This window comes from Betta splendens, chromosome 4 (genome assembly GCF_900634795.4).
Source record: "Betta splendens chromosome 4, fBetSpl5.4, whole genome shotgun sequence".
Lineage (NCBI taxonomy): Eukaryota > Metazoa > Chordata > Actinopteri > Anabantiformes > Osphronemidae > Betta > Betta splendens.
In genome coordinates, this window is record NC_040884.2 from 30,493,020 (window position 1) to 30,507,154 (window position 14,135).

A 14,135-nucleotide genomic window follows, 5' to 3' on the forward strand; every position below is an offset into this window, starting at 1 on the left:
AGACCCAGTGAAGCAGCTGCTGGCTCAGCTCCAAGTTAGACAGTCAGGTGTGTGAAGTTTGAATTTCCTGCCGTGTCCTCTAAGTGGCGCCATGCAGCGTTTCCTAAGGTAACATCGTCGCCACTGGATGCTTTGAATGTGCAGCAGCACACTCTAGGTGCTTGTCAGCACATGCCTTTACAAAAGCTTTTAATAACGAGGAAAATAAAAAGAGAAAAATGCATGGAAACATTCCCCAGGCTAAGACCAAGCACCTTCTGAACCATGCTCGAACCTGACACACGGGTTTGCAATATATAATGTGATTATACCATTACTGCAGGTTTCACTGTGTGCAATGTTCGGGCAATGATGGATGAACTCTATGCTGTTAGTTATGCTCTGCAGGAGTCAGGAGCCGATCCGGCTTTTGTTTTGCAACGTGCAACTGCTGCAACGTGGACATTTCCCCATTGTGGGATGAATAAAGGACTATCCTATGTTATTTTATCTTAACCATTACTGGTGAAGTAATTACTGTGGTTCACTTAAATGTTGTCTCATGAAGTGCTACAATAAAATAAACTTGAAAGAACGATGCCTCCATCTACCTCCACCCACTGCGGTAGGAAGCGGGAGAACTCGGAGAGAACCTATGCGAACATGGGGTGAACATGCAAACTCCACACAGAAAGGTACCCAGGCAACACCGGAAATCAAGCCCAGGCCCAGGTGCTACCTGTCACGGAACGGCAGATAAAGGACCCACATGCACAGCACCGAGGCAGGATAATGATTAAACACGGGTTTATTGCAATAAGCAGGGTAAGGCGGTCCAGGTCGTACACAAAAGATCTCGGACTTAAACACAGACGGGGAGCAAGCGATCTCAGGTCCAGTAGACAGGCAGGGTTCGTACACAGGTGGTCACGGCAAAAGTACAGGCAGGGATAAGGCAAAACTCACGGTAAGTAGTTAGTCCAGGTTCGCTTACAGATGGCGGTACAACCGAGGGTCACGGACACGAAACACTAGAACGAGGAAACACAAACGACGATCTGGCAGAGTACTGGTGTGAGAAGGGGTGCTTAAATGCAAGGTGAGTGATTACTGAGGAACTGCAGGTGTGTACAATGACCGGGTGAAGCAGGAACAGCTGAGACGTGACAAACAAAAACAGAAACCGGGAGACTACCAAAATAAAACAGGAAATGGAAACCCAAAACATGAATATAAGGCTGATGAACAGAGTCCTACAAAATAAAACCGAGAACAGAACCAGAACCTGACAGTACCCCCCCCCCTAGGGCGTCTTCCACGGCGCCCACGGAAGCCCCCCTCCCCAAACCAGGGCGGGCGGAGGGTGGTCTCAGGAGGAGGGACCGAATCCCTCTCCCGCAAAGCAAACAAGCAGATTGGGCGGAGGGAGGACTGGAGGAGGGTCAACACAAGAGTCCACAGAACCGAAACCGAAAGTCCATGAGAACAGAGTCCAGGAGTTCCTCACGAGGGGGGTGGCAGGAGAGTCCCCTCCCGACGGAGAAGCTCTGGGGAACCCAGGGTCGCGGCGGACGATGATGGCAGAGGCTTCGCCATCGTCGTGGCAGGAGGGGTCTCACCCCAGGCGAACGGCCGTGGCGGTGGCGGAGTCGAGGCGGACGGCGCCGAAGGAGGCAGCGCCATCCAATCAGCAGGAGGCACCGAGGGCGAGGCCACCCGTCCGGCCGATGAGACAGAGACGAGGCAGGGACCAGAGACGAAGACAGACGTGGGGACGAGGCAGGAACCAGAGGCGAAGACAGACGTGGAGACGAGGCAGGAACCAGAGGCGAAGACAGACGTAGAGACGTCCTCCTTAGACCTCCGCGACGAGACACAGGAACCAGCGGCATCCTCCTTGGACCACCGCGACGAGAAACAGGAACCAGCGGCGTCCTCCTTGGACCACCGCGACGAGAAACAGGAACCAGCGGCGTCCTCCTTGGACCACCGCGACGAGAAACAGGAACCAGCGGCGTCCTCCTTGGACCACCGCGACGAGAAACAGGAACCAGCGGCGTCCTCCTTGGACCACCGCGACAAGAAACAGGAATCAGCGGCGTCCTCCCTGGACCACCGCGACGAGAAACAGGAACCAGCGGCGTCCTCCCTGGACCACCGCGACGAGGAACTGCAGCTGGCGCGACCTCCTCCTGGAGGTGCGCAGGAACTGCAGCTGGCGCGACCTCCTCCTGGAGGTGCGCAGGAACTGCAGCTGGCGCGACCTCCTCCTGGAGGTGCGCAGGAACTGCAGCTGGCGCGACCTCCTCCTGGAGGTGCGCAGGAACTGCAGCTGGCGCGACCTCCTCCTGGAGGTGCGCAGGAACTGCAGCTGGCGCGACCTCCTCCTGGAGGTGCGCAGGAGCTGCAGCAGGCGCGGCCTCCTCCTGGAGGTGCGCAGGAGCTGCAGCAGGCGCGGCCTCCTCCTGGAGGTGCGCAGGAGCTGCAGCAGGCGCGGCCTCCTCCTGGAGGCCGGCGGGCGCTGCGGCTCCGAGGGTGACAGGAACTGGAACGGCCGCAACATGGCCGACAGGGACTGGGACAGGAACTGGAACGGCCGCAACATGGCCGACAGGGACTGGGACAGGAACTGGAACGGCCGCAACATGGCCGACAGGGACTGAGACAGGGACTGGAACGGCCGCAACATGGCCGACAGGAACAGGAACAGGAACTGGAACGGCCGCAACATGGCCGACAGGAACAGGGACTGGAACGGCCGCGTCCAGGTCGTACACAAAAGATCTCAGACTTAAACACAGACGGGGAGCAAGCGATCTCAGGTCCAGTAGACAGGCAGGGTTCGTACACAGGTGGTCACGGCAAAAGTACAGGCAGGGATAAGGCAAAACTCACGGTAAGTAGTTAGTCCAGGTTCGCTTACAGATGGCGGTACAACCGAGGGTCACGGACACGAAACACTAGAACGAGGAAACACAAACGACGATCTGGCAGAGTACTGGTGTGAGAAGGGGTGCTTAAATGCAAGGTGAGTGATTACTGAGGAACTGCAGGTGTGTACAATGACCGGGTGAAGCAGGAACAGCTGAGACGTGACGTAAACCGGAAGTGAAGCTAGAACAAAAACAGAAACCGGGAGACTACCAAAATAAAACAGGAAATGGAAACCCAAAACATGAATATAAGGCTGATGAACAGAGTCCTACAAAATAAAACCGAGAACAGAACCAGAACCTGACAGTACCCCTCCCCCTAGGGCGTCTTCCACGGCGCCCACGGAAGCCCCCCTCCCCAAACCAGGGCGGGCGGAGGGTGGTCTCAGGAGGAGGGACCGAATCCCTCTCCCGCAAAGCAAACAAGCAGATTGGGCGGAGGGAGGACTGGAGGAGGGTCAACACAAGAGTCCACAGAACCGAAACCGAAAGTCCATGAGAACAGAGTCCAGGAGTTCCTCACGAGGGGGGTGGCAGGAGAGTCCCCTCCCGACGGAGAAGCTCTGGGGAACCCAGGGTCGCGGCGGACGATGACGGCAGAGGCTTCGCCATCGTCGTGGCAGGAGGGGACTCACCCCAGGCGAACGGCCGTGGCGGTGGCGGAGTCGAGGCGGATGGCGCCGAAGGAGGCAGCGCCATCCAATCAGCAGGAGGCACCGAGGGCGAGGCCACCCGTCCGGCCGATGAGACAGAGACGAGGCAGGGACCAGAGACGAAGACAGACGTGGGGACGAGGCAGGAACCAGAGGCGAAGACAGACGTGGAGACGAGGCAGGAACCAGAGGCGAAGACAGACGTAGAGACGTCCTCCTTAGACCTCCGCGACGAGACACAGGAACCAGCGGCATCCTCCTTGGACCACCGCGACGAGAAACAGGAACCAGCGGCGTCCTCCTTGGACCACCGCGACGAGAAACAGGAACCAGCGGCGTCCTCCTTGGACCACCGCGACGAGAAACAGGAACCAGCGGCGTCCTCCTTGGACCACCGCGACAAGAAACAGGAACCAGCGGCGTCCTCCCTGGACCACCGCGACGAGAAACAGGAATCAGCGGCGTCCTCCCTGGACCACCGCGACGAGAAACAGGAACCAGCGGCGTCCTCCCTGGACCACCGCAACGAGAAACAGGAACCAGCGGCGTCCTCCCTGGACCACCGCGACGAGAGGCAGGAACCAGCGGCGTCCTCCTTGGACCACCGCGACGAGAAACAGGAACCAGCGGCGTCCTCCTTGGACCACCGCGACGAGAAACAGGAACCAGCGGCGTCCTCCTTGGACCACCGCGACGAGAAACAGGAACCAGCGGCGTCCTCCTTGGACCACCGCGACGAGAAACAGGAACCAGCGGCGTCCTCCTTGGACCACCGCGACGAGAAACAGGAACCAGCGGCGTCCTCCTTGGACCACCGCGACAAGAAACAGGAATCAGCGGCGTCCTCCCTGGACCACCGCGACGAGAAACAGGAACCAGCGGCGTCCTCCCTGGACCACCGCGACGAGGAACTGCAGCTGGCGCGACCTCCTCCTGGAGGTGCGCAGGAACTGCAGCTGGCGCGACCTCCTCCTGGAGGTGCACAGGAACTGCAGCTGGCGCGACCTCCTCCTGGAGGTGCGCAGGAACTGCAGCTGGCGCGACCTCCTCCTGGAGGTGCGCAGGAACTGCAGCTGGCGCGACCTCCTCCTGGAGGTGCGCAGGAGCTGCAGCAGGCGCGGCCTCCTCCTGGAGGTGCGCAGGAGCTGCAGCAGGCGCGGCCTCCTCCTGGAGGTGCGCAGGAGCTGCAGCAGGCGCGGCCTCCTCCTGGAGGCCGGCGGGCGCTGCGGCTCCGAGGGTGACAGGAACTGGAACGGCCGCAACATGGCCGACAGGGACTGGGACAGGAACTGGAACGGCCGCAACATGGCCGACAGGGACTGGGACAGGAACTGGAACGGCCGCAACATGGCCGACAGGGACTGAGACAGGGACTGGAACGGCCGCAACATGGCCGACAGGAACAGGAACAGGAACTGGAACGGCCGCAACATGGCCGACAGGAACAGGACTGGAACGGCCGCAACATGGCCGACAGGAACAGGGACTGGAACGGCCGCAACATGGCCGACAGGAACAGGGACTGGAACGGCCGCAACATGGCCGACAGGAACAGGGACTGGAACGGCCGCAACATGGCCGACAGGAACAGGGACTGGAACGGCCGCAACATGGCCGACAGGAACAGGGACTGGAACGGCCGCAACATGGCCGACAGGAACAGGAACGGCCGCAACATGGCCGACAGGAACAGGAACGGCCTCAACATGGCCGACAGGAACAGGAACGGCTTCAACATGGCCGACAGGAACAGGAACGACCTCTACTTGGCCGACAGGGAGAGGAACGACCTCTACTTGGCCGACAGGGACAGGAACGACCTCTACTTGGCCGACAGGAACAGGAACGACCTCTACTTGGCCGACAGGAACAGGAACGACCTCTACTTGGCCGACAGGAACGACCTCTACTTGGCCTACAGGAACGACCTCTACTTGGCCGACAGGAACAGGAGCGGCGTCCTTACTAGAGCCGGCGGCGCTGCTCTCAGGCTCCTCACTGGAGCCGGCGGCGCTGCTCTCAGGCTCCTCACTGGAGCCGGCGGCGACTGAGACGGCGTCTACTCCGGAGCCGGCTTGGCTGCTTGCAACCGCCGAGCTCGACGGAGCAGACGTCGGGCCTGATCGGGTGTGCCTAGCACCCGTTCGACAGGTGGTGTCCTCTGACTGGGACAAGACCTGCGCGTGACTGGACTGAACTGGGACAGGACTCGACTGAACTGGGACAGGACTAGACTGAACTGGGACAGGACTCGACTGAACTGGGACAGGACTCGACTGTACTGGGACAGGACTCGACTGAACTGGGACAGGACTCGACTGGACGGAGGCCTGGACTAGCCTCGACTGGACGGGGGCCTGGACTAGACTCGACTGGGCGGGGGCCTGGACTGGACTCGACTGGACGGGGGCCTGGACTGGACTCGACTGGACGGGGGCCTGGACTGGACTCGACTGGACGGGGGCCTGGACTGGGCTCGACTGGGCTGAAACCTGGACTGGGCTCGACTGGGCTGAAACCTGGACTGGGCTCGACTGGGCTGAAACCTGGACTGGGCTCGACTGGACTGGAGACTGGGCAAAGCACGGCTGAACTGGAGACTGGGCAAAGCACGGCTGAACTGGAGACTGGGCAAAGCACGGCTGAACTGGAGACTGAACAGCGCGCGGCTGGACTGGAGACGGGGGACCGCATGAGAGCAGGAAATCCTCCCCGCGGGGCAAACATGGAGCTGGGCAGGTCGGTGCAGACACGACGGTCCGACGGGGCGGGGAGAAGGAAACCGAAACCATCGGCGGTGCGACCGGCGCTGGCGTGGTGCGGAGTGCGTCGCTGAGCTCATCGAATCTTGTGCACAATCGCTCATAGAGGCGACGAACACTGGGACGCTCTAACACGCTGTCCTCGTCCTCCAGCGTCAAAATCGCCACCTCCACGGCGCTGCGCTGGTTTTTCGGATCGAGCGCCCTTCGGTAATCCTCCGCGAGGATTTTAAAATAAACACGTAGGTGGCTGGGTAGCTCGGCGCAGGTGAACTCCATCCCTCGGGTGAATAATACGCGCCGTAAAAAAGAAACAGGAAAAAAACAGTCACTGACCTAACCGGAGGCTGAGTGCTGGCTGGGTCCAAGTTTGGCCAGATCGTTCTGCACCACCGTGCCGCCCTAAATATATGATGTTTATTTTATTTTCACATAATTGCTTTTTGTCGTATGTAGGTGTCATCACTTTTTATTTTGACTTTATCAACTTTGTTTCTGTAATGCTTTAGTACTTTAATTTACCTCGTGGGTGTACAATGTGGATGATCCTTTACTGTGAGAGAAAACCAGAAGCCGCAAAGTGTAATTAATGATGTGGTATTCCTATATGATTCACTGTCAGGATTTAACAGTTTGGATTTCGCTCAAGTGTTTGGTTCTATGAGGTCTTGCAGCCTCCAAGTGAAGCACAGTTACCTGGAGCTGAAGGCCACAGAGCTCTCCCTCCTGTGACTGTTACTTAACACTCTCTTACTCGTAATTTCTGTGAGCTCTTGACGGTCCTTGACTGTTCTGTGAGTCTGACTGTCCTGTCTGCATTATTATTGATGAATGGCTGGTTTAACATGGTGCCGTTGTTTATTGCCCACCTTCAAGGAATACTTCACCAATTTTCAATGGGGCTTCAACATAATTTTTATAGAGAGAGATTATGATTTATTTCTCTGCATAAAGTCGCCAGGGCAGTTGAAGATCATGTAAAGCATATCATTCTCAACTGCCCTGGTGACTTTCTGTGTGCTCGCAGACTAGTGCTTCCAGGTTTTTTTTTCTGTACCTGCCCCAGCAATGGTCTAGCTGAGGGGGGGGGGGGGGGGGCAGCCTGCTGGAGTGAAACTGCTCTGTCTACTGTTGTTTTTCCTCACATAGGCATACAACGCTGATAGGACACATACTGTAGAAGCTTTATGTGTAAAATAGCATTAACCTAATGTAATCTAATGACATAACCATACTGACCAACCTGTTCAATAGCTTTCAAGTAAGGGCTATTGAATTTTTTTTACACACACGTTTAAACAAATTTGCGTTGTGTATTTAAAACAAAACGTTGTAGAATTTGACCTATTTCAGCCACATCACAAAATACTGCCGCTTTTTCTGTTTTTTCTGGAGATAGACAATAAATAGTAAATGTTTTTTCACATTTTGACTAATAAAATATCCAATTTTCATAATACAACTTGCTTTTCAGTGGTAAAGCGTCCCTTTAAGGAGGTTGAGGGTTTTAGGGTGTGTTTACCCGTTGTCCACAGAACCAAACTTTGAAGCGCGGACATTATACTGTACTGTAGCACACTGTTGTGTCTCTCAGTCTCAGACCACCTCTATCGTCTGCCAGCATCATCGTCAGACCCCCTGACTTCATGTTTTCAAGCTGCCAGCCTCGCTATCTGAAGCTCGTGTTGCCTTAACTGAAGGTCACGTGCATACGTGAGTCATGTTCTGTCACTTTCACACTTATGTTTTCTGAACTCATTTAGTCAGTGTTTGTCTCTGGGCTCTTTCAACTACACAGACACCAAATCCTCTGCATAAAAACAGAAGCCCCCAGTGGTAGAAATAATTCAAGGTGACATAGTGTGATGCAACAGGAGTAAACCTGTTTTCCAGCATCACAGTGCCTATCAGACCACAGCACATTCTTCTACATTTTTCTCCTGCTTCTAAAACATATGCTTAATATTTCCCACTTAATAACATCAGCCATGATGGTCAGAATGTTATGTTTAATTGATGCTACAACGCTCCTCTCTGGAACCAGTTTCAGTTCAATATCTACTTTAAGATCAGGCTTAAACCTTTGTTTATTTTTAGACTCAGGCACTGGACGTCTTTCACACACTGAGCTCCTCTACTGTAGTTTCTGTCTTTCTATTCATCCACTAACCTGCCAATGTGGTTCTACCTAAAACTACATGTGGCTTTTTTCTCCTGTAGTTGTTCTTCTCTCTCTGTCCTCATCTACAGGAATGCTCAGACTCAGAGCTGTTCAATTATTGGTCCCACTGTCCTAACTGTGTTTAGTTAATGGTCCAACCTTTCTGTCTGTGTCCAGTTACTGGTTCAACCGTCCTGTCTGTGTTCAGGTACTGGTCCAATTTTCCTTTCTATGTTCTTCTTTTGCTACTTGTTCTTCTTTTCCCTCCACTCTTTTGCTCCAACGAGTCAAGGCAGATGTTCTACTCACATTTAGACTGGTTCTTCCACTGTTGCTGTCATAATCTTATAAAAATGAAAATATGTATAAAGTAAATTAGAATTAATGATTGGATGTATGTGTTATGTGGGATTTGTTAGGTTTATTTAATTCAATTCAATTTTATATATATAGCGCCCAATCACAACAAAGTTATCTCAAGGCACTTTACAAAGTAAGGTGTAAGACCTCACACAACTAAACCCAACAAATCCGACATACAGCAAGCATTTAATTTGACAGCAAGAGTGGAGAGAAAAAACTGTCTAGGAAGAAACTTCTAGCAGAACCAGGCTGGATGTGGGCGGCCATCTGCCTCGACCGGTTGGGGTGAGGGGAGAGAGAGAGAGAAAAGCACAGCAACAACAACAAGCAACAACAGAGCACAGGCAGGATGGTTGGACCAGGGACTGGATACAGGCAGGATGGTTTGATCCACAGCTGCCCATCATAGACACCAAACTTTGAGTCCAATGATACCTGTAGGTGAGGACAGAGTGGAGGAGAGAGAGAGAGAGAGAGAGAGAGAGAGAGAGAGAGAAGCACAACTACTGGAGAGAAAGAGACAAGGTTAGTTAAACATAGAACAATTATGGGAGGTTATTGGACAGAAGAGGTAGAAGGAAACAGAGGAGCTCAGTGTATAAATTAAGTCCCCCAGCAGTCTATGTCTATTGCAGCTTAACTAAGAGATGGTTCCTGTGACTAACAATCATTGCCAGTGACCTGAACCATCTCTAACTATAAGCTTTATCAAAAAGGAAGGTTTTTTTTAGCCTAATCTTAATGGTGGAGAGTGTATTAGGTTTTTCGAACCTGAAGAAGGAGCTGGTTCCAGAGGAGAGGAGCTTGGTAGCTAAAAGCTCTGCCTCCCGTTCTACATTTAAAGACTCTAGGAACCAGAACCAGAGAACGAAGCGTTCTGCTGGGAGCATAAGGAACTATGAGGTCTTTAAGATAAGAAGGAGCTTTATCATTGAGTACTTTGTAGGTGAGTAGGAGAATTTTAAATTCTATTCTACATTTTACAGGCAGCCAGTGCAGAGAAGCTAATGTAGGAGAAATGTGATCTCTCTTTCTAAGTCCTGTCAGAACTCTGGCTGCAGCATTTTGATTAAGCCTTAGGCTTTTTAAGGAGCTGTTAGGACATCCTATGAGTAAGCAGTTACAATAGTCCAGCCTAGAGGTAACAAATGCATGGATCAGTTTCTCTGCATCACTCTGAGAGAGGATGCTTCTGATTTAAGCTATATTTCTAAGATGAAAGTAGGCGGTTCTGGAGATTTGTTTAATGTATGATGTGAAAGAGAGATCCTGGTCAAAGATGACACCAAGGTTCCTCACAGTAGAATCTGAAGCTAATGTTATGCCATCCAGGGTGGCTATATGCCTCAATAGTATCTCTGTCGGTTTTTTTAGGCCCAACAATAAGAATTTCAGTTTTATCTTAATTTAGTTGAAGGAAGTTTTGGGACATCCAGGATTTGATGTCTTTTAAACAACCCTGAATTTTGACTAGTTGATCTGTTTCGTTTGGTTCCAAGGACATATATAGCTGAGTATCATCTGCGTAACAATGAAAATTAATAGACTGACTGAAAATTTTCGTACAGGTTATTCCCACTCAGGTGGTCAGATAATTGTTTAGCCACAATTTTTTCAAGAATCTTGGAAATAAAGGGTAAATTTGAAATGGGCCTATACTGTGCTAGTTCTCCAGGGTTCAGGGTTGTCTTTTTAAGAATAAGAATAAGAATAAGAAAACCTTTAATAGTCCTGCAGTGGGGAAATTACTTCTCACAACAGCAGTACAGATGAGCCAGAATACAGGTACAGAACAGTTTGTGTTGGCACAGTACAGAGCAGTACAGTACAGTTAGAGTGAGTATGAGGTCATTGCAGGGTTATTGCACAGTAATGGGTATAAGATTTGTACCGGTAACAATATACATGATTGTTCACAGATTTACACAAATATTGTGCAGAGCAGGTTGCTATATAAACCACTGATGCAGTGGGTGAGTGACTGTAGTGGGACGTGGTCAACAGTTCTGATTATACAGTCTGACAGCAGCAGGTAGGAAGGATCTACGATATCTCTTCTTCACACAGCGAGGGCGCTGTCAGTCTGCTACTGAAGCTGCTCTCCAGAGCCGACAGTGAGTCTGTGGTGGAAATTTTCCATAAAGAAGCAAATGAGAGAGTTGTCCTTTTGTGCGATTTATTGAAATAATAAAGAAAATAAATATAATGGGGAAAGCAAATAAAAAGCATGGATGTTGATCGTGCACATCAACAAACCAAAAACCAGCTGGGGAGATCAGTGCACACACCACGGAGGTGTGATGCAAAGAACCCACGATCCTCAAGTTGCTTCTGCCTTTTAACCCCTTTCTCTGGCTCTGGTGGAATGTCTCTCTGCAGCAATGGAATTGTTTGTGCCACTTTATCTCGCTGTGAGTGAGAATGTTTGCTTTCTCACGTCATGTCTTGTTATCCAAAGGAAGGAACACCGAGCTTCCAAGACAAGATGCATTCGCTTTAAAAGCCTTGGGTCAGGTGGGGAGTCAGATAGGAAGGGGCCCGAGTCCGGGTATAAAAGACAAACATATATCATAAATTATTAGTCAGTCAAATGGAACATCAGATGTTTAGACTTGATGTACGTCAGGGCACAAGAGATTATTTGTTTGTGAAGAATGTTCAGTATTGCACCTAACCAGCACATGACGAGTGTGTTGGATAAGAAACAGCACTAAGGTAACATTTCCCCCTTTTGATTACACATTAATCAAACACTAAAATAATAAAAAATTTTCAAACATTGCATTTTGAAATAATAACAGCCCTTACAAATGAAACAGTGAGTGTATTACAGTAAGTCAAAATTCAAAAATACACCTTTACATAAAATGCAAGTAACTTAGGGATAAAAGGTTGTGAGCTGTTTTGGTGGGTAGTTATACAAGAATAGCCTCTGTATGAGCATGTGAAGAAAATAAGCCCATTAGCATATTTGTATCAGATTATATTTTGTGATCAGATAGACTAAGACCATCGTCAAAGTCATTAAGTGAATTAGAGTTGGGGTTTTTGAACATAGTGCATTGTGTCATTTGATACAAGAGTGTTGCTGAGGTCGCACGCATAATGAGACCTCTAACTAGTGGGAGAACTTTCGGATCTTTAATTGTACATTTGCGTCTAGATCGAATAGGAGATTCAGGGATTTAACCAGAATGATGATGCATATTGCCGCTTGTGTTGTCTTTCATCTGTAGATGAAGGATAAAACTAATTGTAGCAGTGAATAAAGTGATTGTGAGCAAATTAAACACCAAATCAACTTTAGGATATTTAAACTCAGTGTTGTGAATTATGTGAAATTTTCTCATTTCTCAAAAGTAGTGTGTAAAGTTACATAGAAACATCATATGATCAAGGCAATAATCAGAGTAACATAAAATGAAGTCTAACACAACAAGGTTACAATCGATGTCTGTAACAATCTGCTTCTTCCTGTTGAACAGTAGCGTTAGATTGTTTCCAACCTGTGTGTTGAAGTATTGACAGTTTGTTGGGGTTCTTCAGGTCGTGATCAGCTGATCACAGAGACACTTGGGATTCGTTATCACCGCCAGGTTTCCTCCCAATGTCGTCTAAGTCACTGTCACTCCCGTGATGTGAAGAGTCTACACATCGTCCAGCGTCGGCAAATCAAGGCTGCTCGTGTGTGTGTTTTCTCAGGAGCGTGTGTGTAGATGTTGGTCTGATAGTGTGATTCACCGGTGCAGCTTCAGGCGGCGCTTGGCTCACACCTTGGAGTCCCAGTGCTTCCTCCTGAACTCCTTAACGATCGCCCAGTCCCCTGGTTGGATGGTGTAATGGTCCTGTCGACCGTTTTCACCTGTTGGGAAATGTGAATCGTGGGGAAAAAGTGTTTGGGCGGCACGGCTTCCATCAGGCCCAAACCAGACTCCATGGCTACAGGTGGAACCATTCGTCTGCCAGAGTCTGCGTTCCTGTGAGGTAAAAAATGTTTAAAGCTCAGGGAGAGAGGAAGGAAAGGATAGAGAGAGTTGGTGAGAGGGAACAAGGATCAGGAGAGGGAGGGGTTGTTTGGCAGTGACCTTCGCAGCAGCGTCTGCAGCTGCATGTCGGCAGAAACAAAGTTGTCACTGATGATGTAAGTCGGACAGTTACAAACAGCATTAGCTGTAGGTGGCAGGACAGCGTCCAGCAAAGCAGAACCTAATCATGATGTGAGATAGGTTTGCAATCAGACTTCTAAAGCTTCCTATGCTTCCACAGAGAACCAACGTATGACAAGCATCTGTGGAGTCTGTGTAGATGGTAACAGACTCTCCTTCTGCTAGTTTACCAGCTTCAGTCAATGTGATCAACTTTGCAGCCTAAGCAGAGTAGTGTCTTAGCAAAGCACTAGACTTCAAGACGGACTCTTGATAGTAATGTTCAGCATGTTGAGTAAGGTGGTGTTGCATCTAAGCCGTCAGGCTGTAGAAAGATGTGATCTATTTCAAAAGAATCAAAGACACAGTATGAGGACAAAAGAAAAGAAGTCGTACAACGTGATTTCTCATGCACTGTTTGAGTGAAAGGTCGCGTAGGGTCAGATCAGGAAGACCCAAAGTAGGAGTCGACTGAAAAGCAAGCATGAGGTCAGTGAACGTTGTTCAGCCTCAGACGTCCACGTGAGACAAGAAGTGGACGATGAAGACGTCTGCATCAGAACCCTGAGTGGGGCCTCAACGACAGTAAAGTTAGGAACGAAGTTCCTACAATAAGAACAAAGACCTAGAAAAGACATCAGCTGTTTTTACGTGCACGGTTTAGGCAGGTTTCAAATTGCTTTAACTCTGTTGGGTGAGATGGATTTGTCATCAGCTGTAATTACAATGACCCAGAAAATAACCTTTGTCTGAACAAACTGTAATTTAGACAGGCTCTCTTTGTGGCCTGTAGCATCCAATGTTTCAGTAGCTTAGTGGTGTCTGCAGTAACGCCATCTATGGCTTCCTTTAAGAGGGTGTCGATCGAACCTACATCATGTCTGTGTGTGAGCCACAGGGAAGCAGGGCTTCCTGTAAGGCTGAGTGTTGGGTCAGAGCGTCCTCTGAAAAATGAAAATAAAAACAAAAGCATGTAATGTGTGCCATTAGAATACGGAGGCACCAAGTTCACTGTTTGTTGCGCATGACGGGCAGAATAAAAAAAAGTTTTCTAAAAGTATGCAAAGCAGGTAAATACGTCACATGGGGTTGGAAGTCGTTCACCAGTCTCCACCCCGTTGACATCTGTTCACGAAAGA